The sequence below is a fragment of the Populus alba genome, chromosome 15 (genome assembly GCF_005239225.2).
Source record: "Populus alba chromosome 15, ASM523922v2, whole genome shotgun sequence".
NCBI lineage: Eukaryota > Viridiplantae > Streptophyta > Magnoliopsida > Malpighiales > Salicaceae > Populus > Populus alba.
This window is the reverse complement of record NC_133298.1, coordinates 13,056,405-13,072,373: the sequence shown is the minus strand read 5'-3', so window position 1 is coordinate 13,072,373 and position 15,969 is coordinate 13,056,405. Positions and strand designations below refer to the sequence as shown.

General features: G+C 28.6%; 1 pseudogene; it reads left to right on the top strand.

The window, feature by feature from the left end:
- The first annotated feature begins 8,730 nt into the window (after positions 1-8,730).
- On the top strand, positions 8,731-12,522 carry LOC118033487 (calcium-dependent protein kinase 10-like; annotated as a pseudogene).
- The last annotated feature ends 3,447 nt before the right edge of the window (positions 12,523-15,969 follow it).

Sequence of the window (15,969 nt, the reverse complement as noted above, 5' to 3'; positions counted from 1 at the left end):
TCGTTTTAGTCAAAACATGTAGTTTTATTTAAATAAAATGACGTAGTTTTGGCTTTTAAGGTTTTAATTTAGGGATTTAACCAAAAGTTCAATTTGGTCCTCTAGCTTTTAATCTCTTTTTTGCACTTTTAATTGACCCTAAACTTTTAATTTTATGCAATTTTTCCCTTATCAAACTTCAATGTCACCTCTGAATTTTAGCATTTTTTTCATTTTAATCTTTAATCTTGAATTTATACAAATTGACTCTTAATTATCCATTAAACTTTAAATTCTTTTTAATTTCACCCTTGATTTCAACCATTGTCTTAGCTTCATGATTTAAACTAGTTTTGGTCCAATTCTTTGCACCAATAAATTTGCAAACTTGATTAATTAATAATCTATGGTTAGTTTCCATCAATAATTGTTTTTTATATTTTTAATCTTGAGTTTTGTTTTTGCACCGAAACCTATTTTGATCAAATCATGATTATTGATTGATAATCGTTGATGTTTGATGCTTAATTATTTCAACTTGTATCCCATGGTATATGAGTCATGGATATTCAAAATACCAAAGGAAAAGGTAAAATTTCAATAGTCACCAAATCTGTTTAGATTTCTAACTTCAACTCTTTCGTGGCACATGAGTTATGAATGAACTTGCTTTCTTATAATATATTTTTAAATCGAGATCTTTTAGATCAAGTTTTTGACCTAAGAAACCAGGGTTTGTTCATCATAGCAATCCTTTTTATAGATACACTGATAGAAATAGAAACAACATTAGACCATAACAACCACAAACAAAGAAAAATGATGCAGCTTACCTTATGTAAAGAATATTAAGAGTGCAGATATCTTTCATTTACGCAATCAATTCCTTGTCTAGAATCTTTAAAAACCAGTTAGGATTTCTAGTGATGATTTTTTATCCTACCAAAGACCTCTCAACCCACATGAAAATGGTTGTCATGACGTCGCGCTCTCGTGAAGGGTACAACACTAATAATCATATGCAATTCGATTCAATTATTTTATTTTTGCATTACATATAGAATATTATAGCCCTTTATTCTTAGAAAAGTGATACCGATAAAAACAAAAGTTAAAAGGGAATGCATAAATGGATTTAATTCAAATTACCAAATTGATTTCAATAAAACATAATTAATTGAAAGACATGTTTATTGATATGCGGAGATAATATTTTTTGCACATAAAACTTTCTTATTCTACTTGGTTTAGAATTCAAACTCAAATAGCTTTTTAGATAAAAATCCTATCAAATATAATTATCTAGTATAAAAATAAATTAACTAAGATATAAGAAAAATAATTTGAGTTTAAAAAATAATGAGCATTGTTGCTCCCTTCTGTTTCCACGTGAATAATGGGTCAAGTTGCAATCTATTAATTTGGGAGCAAACAGAGATAAAACATTTAGGTAATCCGATTATATATTTTAAAATTAAGAAATATAAATTATATGAAAAAAATTACATCATGAGAACATGAAAAGATATTTGTCTACAATATTCATAAAAGAAAATTTCATTTTATTGTTTGATTAAAATGTTTTGGATATCTTATTCATATGTATAATATATAGTTTAGAAAATATATTTATTCAATAATAGTTTAGAACATATTTATTCATATGTATAATAGTTTTAGATCAAACAAATAAAATCTTTGTAAATTGAGAAGTTGCATGCCCACAAACAAAATGCGTATGCAAGCCTTCATAGATTTCATTATATATATATATATAAAGCCCTCATAGATTTCATTTTAAATTAACTATGTAGCTACGGTTTTAAAATAATTTAATCCGGTGAGTAATTTTTCCTAACATCAAATTATAAATCAGGAGTTAACATAAATTTGTATTTTTATGTTGACTTTATATAGATAAAATATAATTTCTCTTTAACAATTAATTAGGAGAAGATGACAAGAGATTATCTTAAGATTTTTTAATGTCTAAGGAGGGATGAATAAGAATCATAAATTAAAGGTATAATTGTTGTTGTCCATGCATAAACTGAATCATAAAATAATATAAATATGTGATATTATGATGATACAATGTTATGATAAAAAAAAAATGATGTATGCAATGCTTCTTTATAAAATAACTTACAATATTAATAGACCTTTTCAAAATGCCTGCAAATGTATGTACTTAGAATGGTTTTTCACAAATTTATTTCTCAAACAATAAAAAAATATATTAATTAATTGAATTTATTCTTTGTTTTGTTTTGTTTCAATAGATTTAGAGAACACAAAATTAAATATATTTTATTAACAGGCTTAGCTTTAGTTTTTGTTATCGTAAATTGTGTGTTTTTTTATCTGCGCGGATGGAAAAGGCATACTAGCTTGTTTCTATGTTACAAATATAATTCTTGTTTTTGGATATTAACTTGTTAACTGTACGCGCTACAGTGTAAGTTGAATTTTATTGTTAATTTTTTTTAATAGAAAATAAATTAAATTATATAGAGATTGATATAATATGATTTTGTTATCTTGACAAGTTTAAAAAACAATCTGAATAACTAATAAAAATATAGCTTGACTCGAAATAAATATTTAAGATGAGAATTTTTTTATATAAACATTGAGATATTAATATATTGGATCGATACAGGTCCACCCATCAATTTACATACCGGATCATAAGATCATGATAATCCTATAAAGAGCAAATTAAAACAAATTATAAAATTTAATTTTTAATAAATTTAATATTAAAGATGAAATAAAAAAAAATAAAACAAAAAAATAACTCGAGTTAACATATTGGATACTATTAAACTTACCATCTAAATTATAAGATTGAGATAATTCAATAAAAAATATGAGCTGCATGAGAAATACTTGAGATGACTGTATTTTGAGTTATAAATTATTTACTGTGCTTGCCAACATTATGTTTTCACAACTATTTGAAAATATGATTGTGATTATTTTTAAAATATTTTTTATTTTTAAAAAATTATTTTTGATATTAGCACATTAAAATAATTTGAAAACACTAAAAAATATTAATTTTAAATAAAAAAAATAAATTTTAAATTTTTTTAAAATCATTTTTAAAACATAAAAATAAACAAAATTATATATAGAAACCAATCTTTAATTATATATAGCAAACAAAATTTTCTATCAAATTTTATGTTGTCATTTAATTTCTTGCTATCTGATCATAAACAAATATAAATTCACAACTTGTTCATGCATTGTATTTTTGAGCTGATTGTTTTCTTGTTTTTCTCTTGTCTGAGCTTATTACAAACTTTGTCTGTACGTATAACTAGTGAAAGATTTACTACATAGCTATGCTTGCCCTTTTATTTTTCTTACCATGCCTGCTTTTTATGAAATGCCCTTCCTTGTGGGTTTTGAAGTGTTTCGGAAGTCAGACATGTTTTTTTTTTTTTGATTTACGTGGGTGTCCGGGCTAGCTTGCGCGCATCATGACTAATTCCACGACTCACTGAACATCCTGCAAACCCAGTGAGCATGTAAGGCACCGCGGAGGTGACAGGCGTACACGATGAGGTTTGAATCCAGGATACAAAAAAAGAAAACAAGTCCCTTTAATCAGCGGGCTAAGACCTCAAGTGCAGTCAGACATGTTTTTAATCTGTTCATTTGTTGCTTGAGCGGAGTTCTATTTGATTGTTCTTCACTAGGCTGGCCTGATTTTTTATTTGTCTACTGCTCTGACGCCTCCTTACTAAATCTCTCTCTCTCTCTCTCTCTCTCTCTCTCTCTCTCTCTCTCTCTCTCTCTCTCTCTCTCTCTCTCTCTCTCTCTCTCTCTCTCTCTCTCTCTCTCTCTCTCTCTCTCTCTCTCTCTCTCTCTCTCTCTCTCTCTCTCTCTCTCTCTGCTAGGCTCTTTTGAATAGCTAGTGTCTTGTTCTAGCATCCCTCACCCAAAACTGTAAAAAATTAAAAATATTATATTATTTATTAATTATATTAAATTTGATTTTCAAAATTTTTATTATATATATTTTATTTTAAATATTTTTTTCAATTTCATCCTTTAGAATTTAATTTTTATACTAACTTTATTCCTTATTTTTATAATTGTTTGTTTTTTTCTTATCATTTTTTAATTAAAATTTGTTATTTATCAAATTTGATCCTTATTATTTTAATTGTTATTTATTTTATTTGAAATAATTTATGAAATAGTAATTATTATTATTTTAATTTCTTCATCTTTCAATTTTTTTTATTTTTTTGATTTGATCTCTATTATTTTGATTATTATTTAATTTATTTGACATAATTTATGAAATTATATTTGTTTTCAATTTCATTCTCATTCAACCTTTTAATTTGTAAGATTTGTTTCTCGTTATTTTAATAAACTTGAAAAAAATTAAACATCAATAAGTTATTTTCCAACTCATTTTCCATTACATAACCAAACATTGAAAAGTGTTTTCCAACTTATTTTTCATTTAACTACCAAACTTCGAGAAATAATTCACTTTTCTAAAATTTATTTTTTTAAAAAATAACTATTTTCCAGCAAACAAACAAGTCCTAAAACAATTTAACCTTAAATAGCCTAGGTTTTTTTATGCCCAGGTGAAATTCAATAATCAAAGTATAGATAATATGGTCACCCTCTCTCACAATAAATACCCACCTCACAACATTGTAAGACGATTTACAATAAATATAGATCATTTATTATCATAACTCTCTATTAAAGCTATTTTTTTTCTCTCTTACATCACACAACTTGCAAAACTTTATCTCTCTGGAATTAGTAACGGTTTGTTTTTATATTTTAAAAATATTTTTTTTTTAAATTATATTTTTATTTATTTATTCTTTACTTTAAATTAATTTTATTTTTTTATGTTTTCAAATTGTTTTGTTATACTAATACAAAAAAAAATTAAAAATATTATTTTAATGTATTTTTTAAAAAAAAATACTTAAAAAAAAATTATTATTATTCTCCTAAACAACCACTTTTATCAACTCCAACGTGACCACAAAGACTGACAACCATCAACCTAAAAAAAATTTCGTAAGTAATAAATGGACTGAAAATTATACTTTACATATTTTTTCTTTAAAATGAAGGGGAAAGTACACGTAATTGCAGAATCTACGAAACCCTAATTATTTATCACAAATAAAATGCTTGACAGCATTAAGAGGCATATGGGGTAGTTGCTTTGGTTGTTAAAATAATAAATATCATTTAATTATGATGATTCTCGTAGCTATTGTTGTCACTCTTTGTAATAGTTTCTCAAGTAATCTTCACATGAAAGCCATTTAAAATAAGCAAATTATTGAATTTATTTCTGTTTTTTTTTTTTGTATTTTGAAAGTATTTTAAAAAAAAATAAAAAATTTGTTTTTTTCTTTGTTTTAAATTATTTTTTTTGTGTTTTTAAATTATTTTCCTAATGTCAAAAATAATTTTTTAAAAATAAAAAAATTATTATTTTAATATATTTTTAAATGTAAAATATTTTAAAAAAATAATTATAATTATATTCTTAAGCAGGTAGTTCTACGCGTGGGAGTGAATTCAACTACAGCGAGAAAACATTTATTTAATGAAATTTAAACAAGAAGCACAATGCATTGATTGGTTTAAAGATGGAGAGGTGGGGTTTGGGGGATAAAAAAGACTCGGCTTGTGTAATCATGCCATTAATTAGCTTTTGAGCAAAGAAGTTTAATCATTCTTTTTTACTTAGATCATGAGTTTTGTTTTTAATGATTCTAGAAAAGAAAAGATTGATAAATTAATACAGTTAAAAAAAACTCAAGAGAAATAGTATAATTTAGAAAGTAATTCATGAGTCACAAGTTTTATTCATAATTTTTTTAAATTGTAAAATTATTGGATATGAGATTTAATAATAAAAAAAATTCAGAAACGTACCAAAACTTCAATAATAACATCATCGGTGTCGTTGAAAAGATATCGACGAGATAAATCCAACGATACTAAAAAAATCATCAATAATGATTAGAGTGGACCACACGAACAGACTAAAAACAAGTGAGTCTTAATATTTTTGCATTGCTTGTGTGACTTAATTCATTCATGATTTTTTTTTGTATTGTTAGATTTATTTTGTTGAAATTTTTTTAAAGATATTAATGATATCATTATCGGGCTTTGGTTTGAGTTCAATGTCATTTTTTTTTCTCTCTTAATTTTTCTTCTTGTAATTAACAAAGAAATATAAGAGAAAAAAAATAAAAATAAAATGATCATGGATATCTAGGATCCAAGGAAAAGTCCTTAGATAAGAGAATCTTAATATTCTCCAAGTAAACAGGCAATGGTACTATGCACCATTGCACCTATAGCTGACCATGGATGTGACTGGGTCTCCCTCCCAATACGGCAAAACCCTGTTATTCCACTAGAATTAGGTATGGAATAGATGTTTGGTAATATTTATTTTTTAAATTATTTTTTATTTAAAAATATATTATAATAATATTTTTTATTTTAAAAATAATATCAACACATTAAAACCATTTAAAAATATAAAAAATTAATTTTTATGTGATTTTAAAAAATATTAATAAAAAATTTATATATAAACAACTCAGAGTTTAAGAGTATATTTGGAAATGTAGTTGCGGTTATCTTTTAAAGTGTTTTTTATTCAGAAATGTATCAAAACAATATTTTTTTATTTTTTAAAAATTATTTTTGATATCAGCGCATTAAAATAATGTAAAAATACTAAAAATATATTAATTTAAAGTAATAAAAAAATTAAATTTTTTTAAAAACACAATAAATTGTATCAAAAAATGAATTAATATCTATATTGATAAAAATTACGTTCCCACCTAAAAGAAGTAAAGGAGAGAAGCACATCACAGTTTGATAACGCTTACTCACTGCAAAGGAAAGAATGCCGTTTTGCTTGGAGGGCGTAGCGTATTATATTGACAAAAATTTAATATCTATATTGATAAAAATTTGGTGGCTCTTGGTCAACGGTATCCACCATTCGTTCTCAATTGTTGACCTACTTCAACAACTCTGGGCCAGGAACATCCCAACCCTACATTGAATACTATTAAACAGAGAGTAAGTAACATCAACGGCTCAGGCATGTCCATTCTTTCCAAATAAAGAATTCACGTTAACAAAAGTGTATATCCCTTTGTCAGCGTATCACTCAACTTCAAAGCTTTGGTGTCTACTGCTGTTTGATTCGTTGATTACAAATATTTTCCAATAGCTTGTGGATTTGGTGACTTGACCCTTATGAGAGGATCACAAGCATACATCTGTACCATCAAAATCTACTTTGTTTACAAAACCTTTATTTTTTAAATTTCTGTACCATCAAAATCTACTTTGTTTACAAACCCATTTTTAAATTTGTTTACAAAACCTTTATTTTTTAAATTCAGGTTACCTTTATTGTTTACAAAGCTTTGTTTACTATTACCTTTATTGTAATAGTGTTTTATTTTGGTTTTTTTTAATTTTTTTTAAAATTTTATTATTTAACAACATAATTTTTTTATTTAGCTTTCTATTAAATTATCCCAATCTCATGATCTCAATCATAGGTTTTTTGGGTTAATCCAAATTGATTTATATTATTTTTTTAAAAAAATATTTCTTTTATGATTTCATTTTTCAACAATAAATAGGATTAGAGTTGTGCTTTGTACTTTTTTTAAATTACTTTTCTATGGGGTAATTCACTTATCATGACTCGGTTCACAGGTTTAATGGATTTACTATGGTTGACTTAAGCTACTTTTCTTTTTTTTTTAAAAAAAAATTCAATATTCTTGTTTATTGAAAATTGAGCTTTCTAATTTATTTTACTTTATTTTTAATGAGATTATTATATTATCATGACCTGAATCACGAGTTTTGCAGGTTGGCCAATGTTAATTTTAGTTAATCTAATATGTTATCATCTCAATATTAAAAAATATCATCTTATATCATCATCATAGTATTTAAAAAAAGTATTATCAAATATGCATTCATTATAGATTTTTTTTTAATTATTATTTTAAGAAACATGTTAATAACACTTTTATATTTAAAAAAATAATAAAAATTAATTTGATTTGTAGTATAGTGTTTAATAATAATTTAGTAATAGTAATGATAATAATGATGAAGTTGAAATTTTAGATCAAGATTCATTTATTAATACTAACTTTAATAGTTTTTTTTCTTATTTAAATTATAGTATCAGGGTGTTATTTTTTTTAATAAAAAACCAGATCAATATAAAATTATATTTTAAAAATTTAAAATAAAACTCAATTCATGTATAGATTCAATTAAGAATATTTAGATAGTGTTTGAGATGATGATAATAATTATTTTTTAAAATGTTTTTTATTTAAAAATATATAAAAAAATTTATTTTAAAACATATTTTTAATATCAATATGTTAAAAATTATCCAAAAAAAATTTAAAATTTAATTTAAAACAAAAATAAAATTTAAAAAAAACTCTAAAATGCCTCGACAATCCTACCAGTACACTTTCCCTTTCAAAAAATAAGGTCAGCTAATGCCAAAAAAAAATAATATATATATATATATATATATATATATATATATATATTATAAAAGAATTATCCCAAACTTGTATTTGTACATCATTTACTTGGTAATAATAAAATATAAATACATTATCATGTGGTTAACCATAAAGCATGTTTACTTTACATTTTTCAAAAAAGACCTCTTTTCCTCAACTGAACCCCGCGTTTTCTCCTCCCCTTCTTCCACCGGACCACCACCCCACCACCGCCACCACAACAACAACGCCGTTTCTCTCTATCTCTTTCTTTCGAGCAACAAAAAGAAAAAAAAGTAGAGTAGGATGGGAAACTGTAACACTTGTGTAAGACCAGACACCACAACAGAAGACATCAACGAACACCAAACCAGAAACAAAAATCAAAAAACCACAAAAAAGTCAAATCCTTACTCAGAAGACTACCCCCACCACCAAACCACCACCAACAACCGATCATCACCGGCTCCGATCCGAGTCCTAAAGGACTCATCAGTCTCACTTAGCCACCGCCTTCGTATCTCCGACAAGTACATACTCGGCCGTGAACTGGGTCGTGGAGAATTCGGCATCACGTTCCTGTGTACGGACAGAGAGACTAAAGAATCATTAGCATGCAAGTCAATTTCGAAGAGGAAATTGAGGACTGCTGTGGACATAGAGGATGTTAGGAGAGAAGTGGCAATCATGTCTACTTTGCCTGAGCATCCAAACATTGTTAAATTGAGAGCTACGTATGAGGATTATGAAAATGTGCATTTAGTTATGGAATTGTGTGAAGGAGGTGAGCTTTTCGATAGGATAGTGGCTAGAGGGCATTATAGTGAGAGAGCTGCGGCCCATGTGGTCAGAACCATTGCTGAAGTTGTTAGGATGTGTCATGCTAATGGGGTAATACATAGAGATTTGAAGCCTGAGAATTTTTTATTTGCTAATAAGAAGGAGAATTCTGTTCTTAAGGCTATTGATTTCGGCTTGTCTGTGCTTTTTAAGCCAGGTATGTTGTGGATGTTTCTGTTTCTGGGTTGATTTTTCTCTTTTTGATTTTGAGATTTGGAGTCTTGGTGGGTTTCATTAACTGGAAAAATTTGTCTTTGTGGATAATTGTGTATTGACAGGGGAGAGGTTTTCAGAGATAGTGGGCAGTCCATATTATATGGCGCCAGAGGTGTTGAGGAGGAATTATGGACCAGAGGTTGACGTGTGGAGTGCCGGAGTTATTCTTTATATTTTGTTATGTGGGGTTCCTCCATTTTGGGCAGGCATGTCTATCAGTTGACCTTGTTATTGTTAAGGAGCATGGTGATTAGAATATTATGGGATTTGATGGCATCAGATTTTTATTTATTCTTCCTTTTTGATTTCTTGTGGCAGAGACTGAGCAGGGTGTTGCTCTTGCCATTTTGAGAGGGGTGATTGATTTTAAGAGGGAACCATGGCCTCAGATTTCAGAGAATGCTAAAAAGTCTTGTTCGACAGATGTTGGAGCCAGATCCCAGTAAGCGCTTGAATGCTCAACAGGTTCTTGGTAAGTCCTTTACAGCTTGTTGAACTGAATTTTTTTCTCTTGGTAGCATTATGCTTGGGAAGTGGTGGTGCCTTGAGCCCTAAACATTGGAAATTGTTTGGGGGCATTGTAGGATTAACTGTGACTGAGAAATGATATAGGTTTCTCATCTTCACTAGTGATAAATCATTTGTTACTGGGTGATAACTTTAAAATCTTATATTTTCATAAGCTGTTAGATGTGTACATTATTCTTAGCAATAAAACAGTGTATCAATCTATCCTGCTCTTTGGCTTGTGTTTGTGAAAGAATTGCACTATCTAACTATTACGTTTCTTTTCATTTGGTGACAGAACATCCCTGGTTACAAAATGCGAAGAAAGCTCCAAATGTCCCATTAGGAGATATTGTGAGGACAAGGCTCAAGCAGTTCTCTATGATGAATAGATTTAAGAAGAGAGCATTGCGGGTAAGCATCTCTATGTGTAATTATCAGCTCAAATTCTGATCGTTGTCATAGTTTGAAACAAAATTAATCCGTTGAGAACATGCCTTTTTCCAATTAAATGCTGTAGTAATTGCGGAACACTTATCTGTTGAAGAGGTTGAAGTAATCAGAGATATGTTTGCTTTGATGGATACTGACAATGATGGTAAAGTAACATATGAGGAACTGAGGACTGGTCTTCGGAAGGTTGGTTCACAACTGGCTGAACCAGAGATAAAGATGCTGATGGAAGTGGTAAATCCTTGTGTCTATCATTCTCTGTGTTCAAATCTATTTATGCTTACTTTTTGATTTGGCGTTATGTATGAATTAACATGTCCCGATAACACTTTTGCTGCTTTTGGATTGAATAGCGCATGCTTCCTTTGCTGCTCACTGCACTCTGTAAATATGGATAACTAAATACTTGATATCTTTTCATGCGATGCTAAATTGTTATGGAAAATGTTTTTACATGAAATCTTCAGAATTATCCTTCTCTTGTGGCTTTGTCATTGTGTACAATAGCTAGCTTAAACATAACAATGCTTGTTAGCACTGTTTGCTTCAATCCTTCATGACACTGTATATATTTGTTGGAATTTGTGAGATTGACATCATGCGTGAAGTGGATATCACAGTTTTCTCACTACTCTTTCACTGTTTTGATTTTCATATATGTATTTTACTTGCAACATCCTCTCATATATGTATCTTACTTGCAACATCCTCTCACTCAAAGAAATGGCTAATTGATTTTCGGGTTAGTCTTGATAATTTCAGTTTTTAATCTTAAGCCTTTTTTGTAGACTGTAACATTGTTCTTTTTTTTCTTCAGGCAGATGTTGATCGGGAACGGTGTACTGGACTATGGAGAGTTTTGTGGCAGTCACAATTCACTTGCAGAAGATGGAAAATGATGAGCATTTCCGCAGGGCATTCATGTTTTTTGACAAGGATGGTAATGGATATATTGAATTAGATGAGTTACGAGAGGCATTAGCAGATGAATATGGGGAAACTGATGATGATGTGCTGAATGACATCATGCGTGAAGTCGACACTGACAAGGTATGACTTGGTATCCCTGTCTTTCTAATAATTCAATTTTTCAGAATTGTCAGCTTCAAATTATGCAATTTTGAACCATCCTGCTAATGCAAATTGGAGGAGCTTGAAATGGTACGAGAGGTTATCTATCTCCACCTGTCTCATAGTAATTTGCATATTTATTTTCAGGATGGTTGTATCAGCTATGAGGAGTTTGTTGCAATGATGAAAGCTGGAACTGATTGGAGAAAGGCATCACGACAGTATTCAAGGGAGAGGTTCAAGAGTTTGAGCCTTAACCTGATGAAAGATGGTTCATTGCATCTCCACGATGCGCTTACCGGTCAATCAGTTGCAGTCTAAATTAGAGGGTTCCTGATCTTGTATTGCTTGTACTCACATAACGTTTCCGCCTGCCATTGATATATTCAATATTTGAAGAGTCCTGATCTTGTGTTTCACAAAATGAAAGCAATCTGTTCCCGTGCAAGAGACGACTGAATATTGGTGGGATCAGTGGTACAGATTGGATTGGCATTAGGCTGCATGAAGCATGCATCCGAGGTACAGTTCGTTGGCCTACAGTAGTCAGACGCAGCACAGTATAATGGTGGCAGGGCGATCCCTGTTTCCAAATTAATGTCACATTTTACTTGTATATTTCCTGGGTTCCTGGTGTTCAATGACCCCCCCCCCTCTCCTGTGTTTTCTTGACTCTGCAGAAAATCCATTCGAGTTTGCAATGGTAATTTCGCCGTTTAGGGCTAATGTCTCGAGTGTTTTTTAGTTTTGAGATCGCCAAGAGGAGTTGCCATTGTATATGACGCTAGCATCTGAAGTTTGACTCTTGTATCAGCGAGGAAGACACCTAGCCTGATTGGGAATGTGAAAATAACTCACTTTGTCTTTACGTAGAGGTTTGCTTGTTAGAAAGTCTTGCAGCTACTTACTTGTTGCAGTGTCCAACCAACCGATCCAAATGTATTATATTGAAAAAATTAATGTTTTTTTCCCAGAATTAACCAAAAGTCTTAAACCCGACAGGCACGAACTGGGGTCTGGTGTCCTGATTGTCCACGAATTGATGACGCATCCCGTTTTGAAGATTTCAACGATTCTAGAAATGGAACTATTATTAATTAAGTAATATACTAAAAGGCTTCCCCACGCCTTTTACTTATTTAAGTTTTTTTTTTTTTTTCAGTTTTTTTTTTGTTTTTCTTTCGGAGGTATTTTTATTTATTTTTGGTTTTTTTTTCTGTAGCAGTTATTTTTCTTTTTCTTTTTTTTTTTGCTTTTGCTTTTGTTTTTTTTTTTAATGTTTTTTCACCGTAGCAGCTTTTTTTTCTTTTTTTACATGTTTTTTTTTTAATACGTGGGTTTTTCACTATAGTAGCTTTGTTTTTTTTTCCTCGTTTTTTGTTTCTTCTGTTTTTTACATATAATGTATCACTGTGCACACAATGAAACACTTAACTTTTTTTTTTTATTCATTTTGCCCATTGTTTTTTTTTCTTTTTTCTTTGTGTTTTTGTTTCTTTTAATGAATTTTTTTTTGTTTAATTTAGTTTGTTTATTGTGAAAAAAAAATTTAATTTAGTTATCATACTTTCATTACACATATCTCGGTTGTTTTTATATATTAAGCTGGTTTGAGAACTTAACTTTGTAGCTTTTTTTTTTTTAAAAAAAAAACATTATGGATTACTACAATGTTTTCCTTACATGATTTTTGTTTGGCTGCAGTGTTTCCCCACATGTTTATTTTTTTAAAGTATCTTTGTTAAATTTTATTTTTTTTAATATTGAGTTGGTTGAGAATTTAGCTTTAGCTTTAGCTTTTCCCTACGTTTTTTCATTATAATTATTATTATATTGTAATATATTATATGACTGTTTTTTTCTTTTGTTTTTTCTTTTTAATTTTTTTTTAATGAATTTTTTTTTGTTTGATTTTAGTTTGTTAATGTTAATTTTTTTTATTTAGTTATCATATTTTCATGATACGAATCTTGGGTTTGATGGGTTAACCTGATTTGACGAGTTATTTTTTTTTTTCATTTAGTTTAGTTTGTTAAAGTTATTTTTGTTTCTATTTAATTATCAGACTTTCATGACACGTATCCTGGGCTTGATGGGTTAACTTGGTTTGATGGGTTAACCCGGTTAATTTTGGGTAAACCTGTCATTTTTTTTCTATTTAGTTATCAAACTTTCATGACGCAAATCTCAGGTTTTACAGGATAACCTGGTTTAAAGGGTTAACCCAATTAATTCAATTTCTTTTTCTTTTTCTTCATTAGTTTTTTCCTTTTTGTTGATTTTTTTTCTTTTTTTTTTTAATTAATCTATTTAATTATCACACTTTTATGACACAACCTTATAGCCAGACCCACATCCAATATTCTTGGGTTCGGTGTTTATAGTCAGGCTCACTTAAACTTGGGTCATGCAAGTTTTAATTTTATTATTAATATTATAAATATTACTCTTAGGTCAGGCGTTGCAGCCAAACCCAAGATTTTTGGATATAACTTTGCAGAAAAACCCAAGATTTTAAATTTTTATTTTTTTTAATAATTTTTTATACAAACAAAAATGACCCGCGGGCATCGCGCGGGTATCAAAGCTAGTTATAAACTAAAATGCGGGATTTTATTTTATCACTATTTATTATATTTTAATATAATTTTTTTCCTTTGATTTTTTAATTATTTTAATTTTATCTTATAATATTAAATTTTTTTAAATTTAGCTATCATATTTACATTATTTCGGATTGTGGATTTAGCGGGTTAACCTAGTTAACTAAGCTTTTTTTTTATTAACTAATTTTTTTTTATATATTTTTATTCTTTAATATTGGGTTGGTTGAGAATTAAACTTTATGATTTGTTCTGTTTGCTTTTTATTATGTTATTTCGGTCATACGACCCGAGAATAGTGCTTAACATGTTAACCTGAGTTGACTTGAGTCGTTTTCTATGTTCTTTTTTAATTGATTTTTTTTTCAATTTTAATTATTCAATATTGGATTGGTTAGTAATTGAGCTTCATAATTTGTTTTCTATCGGGATATCTTGGTTTCATGATAAAAGTCGCAAGTTTTTAAACCGTTTTAACTTAGTTTAAATCAATCATTTTTTTTTATTTTCTTTCTAAAAAGGTTATCTCGATCTCATGACCTAAGTCCCTGGTCCTTTAATAATGAATTTTATTTTTATTGGGTTGTCCCTGTCTCATGACTCGAGTCGCGAATTTGACGGATTAACCGAATTGACTTAGTTTTTTTTAATTGATTTTTTTCCCAAATTCATCATTTATTATTGTGTTTGATTGGGAATTAGGCTTTATGATCTGTTTTGATTTGCTTTTTATTAGGTTATTTCGGTCTTATGATTCGATGATTGTGCTTAACAAATTAACCTGGGTTGACTTGGCTCATTTTTTTTGTTATTTTTTTAATTTCATCATTCAATATTGGATCCAACAATGACAATTAGGAATTGAGTTTCATAATTTATTTTGATTTGCTCTCTATGAGGTTATCTAAGTTTCATGATCAAAGTCAAGGATTTAACAAGTTAACTTAGTTTAAATTAGGATATATTTTTTTCTCTGAGGATATCTCAATCTAATGACTTTGGTCATATATTTGACATATTAATTCAGGTTGTTTTTATGTTCTTATTTTAAGTTGATTTTTTTTTAATTTCATCTTTCAATATTATGCTGATTGAGGTTTGGAATTCATAATTTATTTTGATTCACTTTTTATGAGGTTATCTTGGTCTCATAACCCAGATTATGGGTTTGATATGTTAACACGAGTCATTTTTTTAGATCTTTTTTAATTGATTTTTTTTTCAATTTCATCTTTCAACATTGAATTAATTAAGAATTAGGTTTCATAATGTTGGTTATTGGGTTAGGCCTGGTCCGCCCATGATGGATGGGCCTGGTCCAAGTTATTAGAGAAGTTACTAAAGGAAGTAACCACCTTCTCTAATTGTAAATAAAGGGACATAATCCATATGAAATAATAACTATTCATTATTGAAAGAACATAGTTCTCTCTTTCTTTTCTCCCATATTTACTCTCTGTATTAACTTGACAAGATTTACAAAGACGTTCGTACTGTGGAATATCACTTTGGTTCTAGTAATTGAAGTGGCATTGAAGTAATTGATTCAGAAATAAGAAAGCGAATTCTCACAAGTAAGTTTTCCTTTCCGATTCTACATTGGTATCAGAGCCTTGGTTTTTAATATTGCTTTTATGCAGTATATCAATTATCACATGAACGATAGATGTAAATTTTGTGTTAAAAGATTACTTTCATTGAGAATTTTGAAT